General features: G+C 36.5%; 1 pseudogene; it reads left to right on the plus strand.

Annotated features, from left to right (window-relative positions):
* The window catches only part of LOC100139644 (abl interactor 1-like), a 31808-nt pseudogene extending 21051 nt beyond the window's left edge, over window positions 1–10757 (plus strand).
* The last annotated feature ends 1234 nt before the right edge of the window (window positions 10758–11991 follow it).

Raw genomic sequence — 11991 nt, forward strand, 5'->3', positions numbered from 1 at the left:
TATTTCTGTCTTTGTGCCAGTACCATACTGTCTTGATGACTGTGGCTTTGTAGTAGAGCCTGAAGTCAGGCAGGTTGATTGCTCCAGTTCCATTCTTCTTTCTCAGGATTGCTTTGGCTATTTGAGGTTTTTTGTATTTCCATACAAATTGTGAAATTATTTGTTCTAGCTCTGTGAAAAATACCATTGGTAGCTTGATAGGGATTGCATTGAAGCTATAGATTGCTTTGGGTAGTATACTCATTTTCACTATATTGATTCCTCTGATCCATGAACATGGTATATTTCTCCATCTATTAGTGTCCTTTTTGATTTCTTTCACCAGTGTTTTATAATTTTCTATATATAGGTCTTTAGTTTCTTTAGGTAGATATATTCCTAAGTGTTTTATTATTTTCGCTGCAATGGTAAATGGAATTGTTTCTGTTTTTTTAGTTCTTAATTCTTTAGGATCATAAAGAGAAAGGGGAAGGAAGGTATAGATACAGGTATAGGAACAGAAAAAGAAGGATGTGATACAGATCTATCACTCTCTCTTGATTTCATGTAGAGGTGTTTACTTAAATTTCATGTTTTTTGGAAAAGAATATAAAGATTGACATTTCTTTCCTATAATAAATAATTCTTAATAATCTAGTCCTACATTTCCTCTTGCCTAAGCTTAATTTATCACTTTTAGAGTTTAATTCTACATATGAATAATTTTCACACATTCTTATATTGGGATTTTCTACTAACATATTCTTTCTTGAGACGAAAAACTGGTCTTTTTCTGGTGTATTCTCCAAAATATTTGCAAGATTTTCTTAGGAGAATTTGCTCTTAATCAGGATACAATTAGAGTTCTCCTCTAAGATCTTAATCTGAAAAGATGGGTGGTGAAATTTTATAATTTTGTATTAGGTTAGTTATTGTGCCATAAGATAGGTGGGAGGAAGCTAAGGTTGAGTTCAACAGCTAACTGACTCTTCATTTAAATTCTTTATACTTGTTGACAATGCCTAGGACTAACGGATTATCAGAGCTTTTGCGGGTTTTGTTTTGTTTTGTTTTTGGAGCTTAGAAACACTGCTTCACTGTGGTTAAAATCTTTTCTAGCATTTATTAGTAGTAAATCATTTTAATATGATTGATGTAAAAAAAAAAAGCCATGTCTTAGGAATATCTGTGTCCTGCCACTGAAGACTTTTAAATTGTTGTAATGAAGCCTTCCTTGTGGTACTATGTGAAGTTGCTCATCAGATAAGTTTTCTGTGACCCTTCTATTACTTATAGATACGTGTGTTGTATAATTATGTACATGTGGAAGTGGAAGTGTTTGTTGCTCAGTCGTGCCCCACTCTTTGCAACCCCATGGACTGTAGACTGCCAGGCTCTTCTGTCCATGGAATTCTCCAGGTAAAAATATAGGAGCGGGTTGCCATTCCCTTCTCCAGGGGATCTTCCTCACTCAGGTTTGAACATAGGTCTTCTCCATTGCAGGCAGATTCTTTACCATATGAGCTACTAGGGAAGCCCACATGTACACAGAGGGAGAGGCAAGTTTTACTGGGACTCTAAGAGTGTCACTTATTTTCAGCAATGTCATACTGGTACCACTGGAAAAAACGAGTTGAAAAATTGCTTTCAGTCCTTTGTTCTTTGCACTATATATAGAACAAATGATTAAAAAATATTGAATTATAAGATTAAGAAAAATTATTTGAGCCCCTCAGGAAAAAAAAAAAAGCTGATTAAAATTGTCTTTCATTTTTGAAGGCATGTGAAATATACATTTGTGTTTATATATATATATATATGTATAAGCATAGCTGGATAAAATTTATAAATAAAAACACTTGAAAGAAATATGTCAAATATAGTTTAGTTGGTAAGTGGAACTGTGGATTTTATTTTTTACTTTTGTCTTTTTAGAGATTTTTTACAATAAATGTATACTACTTTTATACTAAAAAATATATTACTCTTAAGAGTGATAATTATAGCATCTAAATTTGTGTTTTATTGCTTTATTCTTTTCCTGTACATTATGTGATATGTGAAGACATTGTTTAGAGATATCCTATGGCCTGTCAGCATAAGAATATTGTGGACACATTTGTGAGGTCTCACCATAGTGATAGTGAAGTCGCTCTGTTGTGTCTGATTCTTTGCGACCCCATGGACAGTAGCCAACCAAGCTCCTCCGTCCATGGGATTTTCCAAGCAAGAATGTTGGAGTGGGTTGCTATTTCCTTCTCCAGGGGATCTTCCCGACCCAGGGATTGAACCCGGGTCTCCCGCATTGTAGGCAGATGCTTTACCGTCTGAGCCACTCAGCATGGAAGAACCTAAACATACTTATGTGGCATTCCATTAGTTGTTCGTGACTGAGATTCTTTCAATTCAAGCTATTGAAAGCTAATATTAGGGAAAAAACTTAGAAAACTCTTGGACATATTCAGTAAAATTGAAAGAAGAAATAAACTAATTTTAAAATATTAGGACCTCTTTAAATAATATCAGGACCCAAAGAACAGACAAATTTGACACATCAAAAAATAAATTTACATTAAAAAAGATACAGGTGCTCTGTGGGAAAGTTTAAGGATTCTAAATCTAATTTTTAAAAAAGATGTAATATACATTTATGTAAGTCAACAGTAATATAATGTGTTAAACTTGACCAATATTTGGCAACATAGTAATATTTATCAAGAGAAATACTTAAAACCCTCTAAAACAGTTAATTGTGGCCAAAACAATATCTTCAAGTCTTAATAACCCAGTAATTCAACATTTAGTAATGTATTTTAAGGAAATAATAAAAAAATTCTTATGAAAATTTATGCACACACATGTGTATGACATCAATGATTATAATACTAAACTTTGGAATACTCTTAATTTACAGAATTAGTAAAGAAAATTATGCTATATAATCATGAAGTAATGTTGGGAGAATTAAGCCAAGTTTTTAAATAATTTTATTTCCATGGGAAAATATTCACTATAACATAATGTTAAAATGATAAAAGAGATCCCTAAACTATATATTCAAATACTTTTAATTTTGTCAATGTATATAAATATATGGCATTTGATGAAAACTTATATCTAGAAAAGATTTATTTCTACATGGCTGAGCAAAAGTAACCAGGGTCCTCTTTTTATATAATTAATAGCTGCAAACATTTTATTGAGTCAGAAATATAAAAACTCAAAATCTCTTGAGATAATTGGAATTAAGATAGGGAAAATTAGTGTTAACATGCCCTGGTATAGAATTTGACACCAAACAGCTATGGTGGTAGCTTTTTAAATGTCAGAGTAGGTTAACTGCAAATGCATTTACCAGAATTCCCTTCCATAAGTTGAATCTGGTTGAAGGTTGGGAAATTTGCTGCATCAATTCCACACTGTAAGTCATGGGTTTATTTCCCAACCATCAATTCCACTTTGTAAATCATGGGCAGTCTTTGCTCTCACACAGGTCAGTGTAAGGTTACACAATCCTCAGCCGGACCTGTTATCCCTACAGCTCCTGAGGTTCTCTCCTTCCATTTTATAAAATCCTGAGCTAGTTTCCTGTATGTTTCCATGATGTAGCACACCAGCTTTTCTGCTGGCCACTTGCACTATCTGAATTGGAGATCTGGAAGCAAACAGAGACCAGTGTATGTTCCAGAGAAAGACAGATTCAGGTTTTAAGTTTACACTCATTGGTTCACTCATCCTCATGGGTCACTTGGTCTCATGGGTTCTAGTTTGTTTCATTCACACCATGTCCATCTCTTCTTCCCAGCTGCCAGCCCTGCTGACCTGTGGCTTTGTGCCAGACTCAGATGCAACAGATTGATTGACACCAACTGCTTAAAAGAACTCCCACAGGTCAGGAAAGGTCTAATCCAACCCTCCAATCTATTGGATCTCAGTAGTTCTGCATCACTGGGTGAATCCTAAAAAACTACAGTTAAATGTGTTAGCCCTGCTGATCTTCCCATTTGTCAGTGTTAATACTTATCATATTCAATATGCTAATCAGTTTTCACTAGTGTCATAATGTATATATGCTCATTTAGCAAGAGAAAATTGTAATTACACTATTGTATTGTCAGTGAAGGAGGACTTGGTGTAAAAAGGCCACTGTTATGTAAAGAGTATAAAAATCACATTTCTGAAAAGTAATGTGAAAGGATACCGTTGCCTCCCTCCTACTAGATTTTTCTGTCACCTTCCCACAAACATCTATGTTCTTGGGGAGAGTTTTCTGCCTTTTCTGACATACTTTAAGAATTAGAAACACTTATCCATAGTGGGCTGAAAAGTGGTTTCTGACATCAATTCTATTCTTTCCCCTCTTTGCTTGGGAAACTATTCCTGGGAATCATTGATGTTCTGTTTGAAGCCTGACCTAGATATATTCATCTTAACTTCTAATTTTATCACTTCTTAAGGAGTAGGAAGCCTACTCTTATGACTTTGGATTTTATTCAAGCAAACACTGTCCTGGAGGGAAGTATTCTCAGATGTGTTTCCTTCTGATGTCCATGAGTTTCCTGAAAAAATCTGAATTGCAGGAGGGCAATAGCTTACAATTGTTTTTCTCACTACACATTTATCTTCATTCTCCTCTCAGTTTGGACAACTCTTTGTATCTCTGGAGGCATGAGGAAAGAAGAAAAGGAGATCTTTGTATATATGATATTTCTTTCTGGAGACACGATTAACTTGTCTCAAGGACAACATTTTTTAGATAAATTGCTTTAGTTTAGACATGGGTCTGTAAATAGTAAGAATTACAAAGGTCTTGAAGATAAAACATAAAAGAATGTTCTGAATCAGGAAATCAGTAACAACCAGCCCCCTGTTGGAAGACACAAATCTATTTTTAAAAATTTGAAACAAGAGAAACATGCATATAAAAATCATGGCTGATCATCCATTTCTATAGGATTCTGAAATATCGAAGAATCAGCTTTTAGGAGAGCTGAACTATGGCAGAGTTTGCTTTGCTATTCACAAAAACAGAGCCGTGCACCTTCTTTACTTTGTTCCAAATTTTATTGACAGACCTCATCGCAGGGCTACCTCAGTCTAATTGAGAACATTTAAATAGTAATAAATATCTAGGATATTATACTTCATGTAAAGTCAGACAAATCCTGAGTTATTGTCTAGATCCATATGGGAAATATCTTCTTACGATACAGATGGTTCAGCCCTGAAAAATCATGTAACCATTTCTTTTCTTTTCGGTTGACTTGTACGGTCTGTTTTCCAATCTCAGATCTCAGTTTCCCACCAGGACTGAACCTGGGCCATGGCAGTGAAAGCCCAGAGTCTGAACCACGAGGCCACGGGGAAATCTCCATTTTTCTCCTTCTTTTCTCTCTTTTTGGACAAGAGAGAATCCAATAGCAAAAACAGCAAATCATTTAGGTGTAAAATATGCTTCAGTTACAATAATCCAGTAGATTTAATCATGAAAAAATTAGGCCTCTAATTAAAGGACAAAGATCATTTTATCATAAAATATTGCAAAGGTTTAACCACTACTCAGAATAGAGACCCTGCACACTGAATACTGAGCTATTGCTCCAAGGGGGAAGTACAGTTCTTGCAAACCTCTGGTCATATATTTTTTCAACTGAAATATCTTTTGTGTTAGATAGGTTGAGTTGTCAAATTCTTGTTTAAAAAAAAAATGTTTTTCTCTTTCACGTAACTCTCTTCCTGTGTAACACTGCATGCATGTGTGCTCAGTCATGTCCTGCTCTTTGTAACACCATGGACTGTAGCCCACGAGGCTCCTCTGTCCATGGGATTTCCCAGTCAAGGATATTGGAGGGACTGCCATTTCCTTCTCCAGGGGATCTTCCCAATCCAGGGATCAAACCTGAGTCTCCTGCATTGGCAGGGGGATTCTTTACCACTAAGCCACCGGGGAAACCCACATTTGCCACTAAGACTTTTTAATTCCATGTTTTGAGGTTTTTATTATTCCTGTACATTTTGTGTAACTCTTGGTAATTGTGGCACTTTATTTACACTTGCACCTTGAGAAATTATTAATTCACTCATGCATTTTGCAAAGACATTCATGCATAGACACATTTTTTAAGATAAAGATGGCAACCAAAATGGAGAAGTTAGGGATTTTAGGGCTGTTAATGAGCTGGGGAAATTGTCAAAATCAACTTTTACAGAACTCTGGAATCTAGTCAAATATTTGCAACTACCAAAGGGAAGTTTATTGAAGAAATAGACTTCTCTTTTACAGAAAGAAACACTGTGGCATTTTAAATTGTCCCGTAACTGTGGTGGCCATTAGGAATGCCCACATCTCATTGCTGAGGAACTTTGTAGAATGTTACATGATTTCTGAGAAGAAGTCCATCATAACTGTTACTCTTATTCTTCTCTAGGTAATTTAATTTCTGGCTCTTTTAACCATTTTTCTTTGTCTTTGGTTTTCTGCTGGTTGATTATGATATACCTAGATGCAGGTTTTGGATTTGGTATGTCATTAAATTTGGAAAAGTTTTTCTAATTATTCAAATATTCTATATATAAAGTATGTATATATTTGTTTTTCTTTCTTTTTTTTTGCTATCATTGTGTGTGAATATTGTATCTTTTGAAAATTTCCTATAGTTTCTGGATCTTAGATCTTTTTCATCCTTTTTCTCTTTGCATTTCACTTTGGGATATTTTTATTAACAAGTCTTTAAACTCACTGATTATTTCTTTAGCCATGGTGAATCTGATGAACTACATAAAGGCATTTTTCAATATTTTTATAGTGTTTTGGATTTGTAGAACTTAACTTTTATCCTTTCTAAGAATTTCTACCTTTCCTTACGGTTCTCATCTATTTCATGTTATCTTTTTTTTTTTTTCCCCACTAGACCCCTTAACATATTAATCATAATTATTTAAAGTTTTCTCTCTAATTTCAACATCTGTGTAATATCTGATAAAGGTGTGACTATGATTTTTGCTGAATTTTTGTGTGCCTTATTTATTTATTTTTTTTTTTTGTCAAAAACCAGACATATTACATAATGTGAACTGAGGTAAGTAATGTGCAAATGTGAAGATTTATGCTAATCTGACTAGGAGTTGGCTTTGTTTAATGCTCACTATAGCTGTAGGTTTCAGAGACTCAAAATCTTGTAGGGTCCCTTTTTTTTCCCTTCTTGACTTTGGGCTTCCCCCTGTACTCTTCCTCAGAGAGAGGCTGTGTCTTGTAGCATTTCCACCTATAGTTCACTTTTACGATACTAGAACTGTGTTGGTTGTCTGGTAATATATGAGGGAGAGTGCACATTGTGTAATATTTCAATTAAGTCTCCATATTTCACTGGGTTTGTATTTCTGGCATATGCCTTTCCTGAATGCTTTTTCTTGGGCAGCATTTCCACACTGTAGGTGAGACAGGAAGGCTCAATGGCACTGGCCAGGCTCCAGGATAAGGCTCTAGAAGAGCCATTCATTCTGCAGAGGAGAGCTTTCTATGGAGAAGGCTCTGAATGAGATTTAAAAGGTTTACTCCCCCCTTTACTCTTCCACACCATATGGGATAGTTAATTCAATCTTCACTTTGACAGCCTAGTAGATTTCCTGGATATGTAACCTATAAAAGTGTGCCTAGCCCCTCCCATAGCTATCCCTGGTGGTGGGTCACTGGGAGTATCTCACTCTCAAGTTAGTCTTACAGTTTGCAGTTCCAGTGGTTACTGCTCCAGGAAAGAGCTTAGTTGTGACACTTTGGATTCTCCTTTCTCACTCAATTTTGGGATGGTGGTTTTTCCTACACATGTGATTTTTCTTACAGGTACAAGAAAACTCATTGAATTTCTTTTTGCTTCAGTTTTCCTTCTTGTAAGGATGAGAGTGATGACTTTTAAGCTCTTTACATATTGGAATTGACACCAAAATTTTCATTTTAATTAAAAGTGTGTTTTTTTTTAAATTTCCAAATATTTTGATGTATCTCAAATATTTGGAAAAAAAGTATCTTCCAGGTACTTCTTTATACTGATTATTAGTACTTTGAGATAATAATTTGTATTATTGCTTTGGTTTTAAATGTATTAATATGTGTTTTTGGACTGAGGATCTTGTTTATTTGGGGTAATATTCTATTCAAGCTTAAAAATGTTTATTTTGCTTTTATTGGATTTTGTATTCCGTAGGTGTCGATTGGATCAAGTTAGCTATGAATGTTTGTACTTTTGATACAAGATTCTAAACTATTTCCTCTTTCAATGAAAATATCATATAGTGGTTTTCTTCCATCCTTTCCTTCCACATTTGTTACTTGAATAAAGAATTCAGAAATGTCTGGAAGGGTGACTGCAGGGCCTAGAATTGAAAGATTTGCCCTCTGTCCTCTTCAAAATGCCTAAAACTTTCTTGCTGAAATAAGCAAATTACAGCTGAATTTCCTTCTTGTATTTTTTTTTTTTTGTAGTTTCTAGTCTTCAATTTTTACTAAAAAATTTAAAACTTATTCTCAAACTACAAATTAACCCTATCAAAGTTTATCAATTTTAAACTCATTGGCCTATTGCAGAGAAGACCTTTCATGTAGTCATTTTACTTCCTTATTCAGTATATGAAAATCCCTGGTTCACTCAATGTAGTATAATATTCCAGGATAGGAGGCAAAGTCTTTGTCACATTCATGCAAATTTGGGAAACAATGAGTTATGTCTTAGGTCACATCGAATTTGTAATGTGTTGCCTGCCATATATCACAGACATTCAATAATTTTCTACGCATCTCCTGGGTTATTCAACTAATTAAAGTTTTGATAATTAAGGAAGCATTTCCTATTCTGAGGCTGTCAAACATAATTGTGTCAGATGACTCCATAAAGTAACATTTAGCTGGTGACTCTAGTCAAACCTTAAATGGTGTCCCAAAGAGGTTCATGTAAAAGCTCTTTATTTTGTGACATCAGCAAACACAAGGTATAAAAAAAGAACACAAGCTGCTTGCACTGAGATGACAGGTGTCTTTCCAATTGTATGCTGAAGAGAAAGGGCATCACTTGTCATATCAAATATAACATATTTAAAACATTGTTTTGTAAAGGCACTGTTTTAAGTTTCTTTTCTTTCCTTCAAATCACAAACCAAAATTAGTAATTCAGGAGAACTTGACTTCATAAATATCTTTTCCATTGGTGATAGTTTTTAGTTTTCTTCTTTTTGATTGGCAAATTGGTAGGCGACATGAGTATGTCTCAAGACACTAGTTTGAATTGGGGCAAATATACATTCTAATGATTTTGTTACCGTGTTACAAACTGTGCTACACTCTCATGAAAAAGTTCTGAGGTGTTAAAGGGCGTCCCTGGTGACTAGTGGTAAAGAATCCACCTGCCAATGCAGGAGACTCCAGTTGATCCCTGGGTCAGGAAGATCCCCTAGAATAGGAAATGGCAACCCACTCTCGCCTGGAGAATCCCATGGACAGAGGAGGCTGTCGGGCTACGGTCAATCGGGTCACAGAGAGTTGGACAGGACTTAGGGACTAAACAACAGCAACAACAAATATTAAAAGTTGAGACCAATAGTATTTCTTTAAAAAGTTGATCTATCCTAGAGGCGCCTGCACAAAGTGGATGGAGGAAGCTGGAGAGAGTGAGTAGGAAAAGGAGAAGGTGAGCGCTCACAGTACCCAGTCGGAGGGTGGGCAGGCAGTTTGTATCCAGTTTGTGACTTGACGGTAGCCTCCATGGACCTTGCTGCTGCCTCTGTCTCTATTTAACAGGAGAGGAAGCATTGCAGAGGGGTGGAAAATAGCAGAGCTGCGGATGTTGCTAGAGGAGGAAATCCCCTTTGGCTAGGGGGCCCTGATAGAAGGTTACCAGAACCCAACCCGGGTGGCAGACTACTGTGAAAAGAACTGCATACAGCTACTAGACAAGAGAAAAGCTTTAGAAGAGACCAAGCCTACACAATCCTATCGCTAGCTATTCTTGCTTATCAGATAAATGCATTAGTTAACAGTGCTCCAATTGCTAGTTAACAATGCTCCAACCCAAGCCTCTCAGCTCTAGATAATGGAGTTTTCCATCAGACTGGACATTTATAAAGAGAAAGTGGCTCAAAGAGAGATTAATATTTTGACCACAAATAAGAATACAACAAGAACTTACAAAATAATAGCTAATGTAAATATGGAGCATCCTGTAAGTTATGTTCGGAAACCTACTGACCACAGAGTTCTGGATAACATGGGCCATAGTGTCGGGCATGGAAATAACCAGCTTGCAAGAACTGGTGCACTGTCAAGAACAAATCCTACTCCTCATAAACCACTGCACCCTCCCATGTCAAGCTGGGGAACGTTGGGATGAAATATTCCTTACAAAACCCTGGAACCCGCTCGGTCTCCAGCAGTTCTTAATGACTACATGACAAGTCCTGCTAGCCTTGGAAGTGAACATAATCTGGCAGGACAGTTTCTTTATAAGTCAGAGACTAGGGACACACAGTGGAAGCAACAGTATTGGCATTGCCTACACCCTCACCACCCATTACTGGACCAAGTTACTGATAGTAGAGCTCCACCACTGATACCTCCACTGGATGACATTCCCGTGTTTGATGACTCCGCCACCACTGAATTATGAAGTTGAGAAGGCTGCTGTAGTTTGTATAATGACCCATATGCAGTTGGAGATCCTGCTTGGGTGCCCAAGAATTATATTGAGAAAGGTAGGGTACAGGCATCATTGAATTGCTGTAAAGGGAAATAACTCATTATAATATTTTAGAGCTGTGGTCATGTATGGATGTGAAAGTTGGACTGTGAAGAAAGCTGAGCGCCGAAGGATTGATGCTTTTGAACTGTGGTGTTGGAGAAGACTCTTGAGAGTCCCTTGGACTGCAAGGAGATCCAACCAGTCCATTCTGAAGGAGATCAACCCTGGGTGTTCTTTGGAAGGAATGATGCTAAAGCTGAAACTCCAATACTTTGGCCACCTCATGCGAAGAATTGACTCATTGGAAAAGACCCTGATGCTGGGAGGGATTGGGGGCAGGAGGAGAAGGGGACGACAGAGGATGAGATGGCTTGATAGCATCACGACTCGATGGACGTGAGTTTGGGTGAACTCCAGGTGATGGACAGGGAGGCCTGCCGTGCTGCGATTCATGGGGTTGCAAAGAGTTGGACACGACTGAGCAACTGAACTGAACTGAAAGAACAGCTGGTCCAGTGTTTCTCCACCTTTTAAATAGTCTTTCAAGCCAAGATGATTTAGTTCCCATACATTCCTAACATGAGCGAGTGTTGCTTATTTTTTATTTATTTTTAAATTGGATATAGTTGATTGACAATGTTATGTTAGTTTCTGGTATATAGCAAAGTGATTCAGTTAATGTGTGTGCATGCTCAGTCACCTCTGACTCTTTGTGACCCCATGGACTGTAATCCATCAGACTCCTCTGTCCATGGAATTTCCTAGGCAAGAATACTGGAGTGGGTTGCCATTTCCTTCTCCATGAAATCTTCCTTACTCAGGTATCACACCCATATCTCCTGCATTGGCAGGCAGATTTGTTATCAATGAGCCACCTGGGAAGCCTCATGCCATACAGTAGGGCCTTGCTACTTATCTATTTTATATATAGTAGTTTGTGTCTGCTAATCCCAAAGTCCTAGTTTATTCCCACCCTACTCTCTTCCCCTTTGGTAAGCATGGGTTTGTTTTCTATGTTTGTGGGTCCCTTTCGGTTTTGTAGGTGGGTTCATTTGTATCCATTTTTAGATTCCATACATATGTGATATCACATAGTAAAAAAAAATGTTTGATCTATTCCAATTTCAAAAACATAAAAAAATTGTCTATCCCAATTTCAAATGTATCTCAACAGGAAGGACAAAAAATAAGTTCCTTTGTGATATATTTTTTTTAAAGTCCCATTTTATAGGATATTTTACTATTAATATCAGCATATATTAGGTTTATCATATACATATTAGTGTCA

Source organism: Bos taurus, chromosome 8 (assembly GCF_002263795.3).
Source record: "Bos taurus isolate L1 Dominette 01449 registration number 42190680 breed Hereford chromosome 8, ARS-UCD2.0, whole genome shotgun sequence".
NCBI lineage: Eukaryota > Metazoa > Chordata > Mammalia > Artiodactyla > Bovidae > Bos > Bos taurus.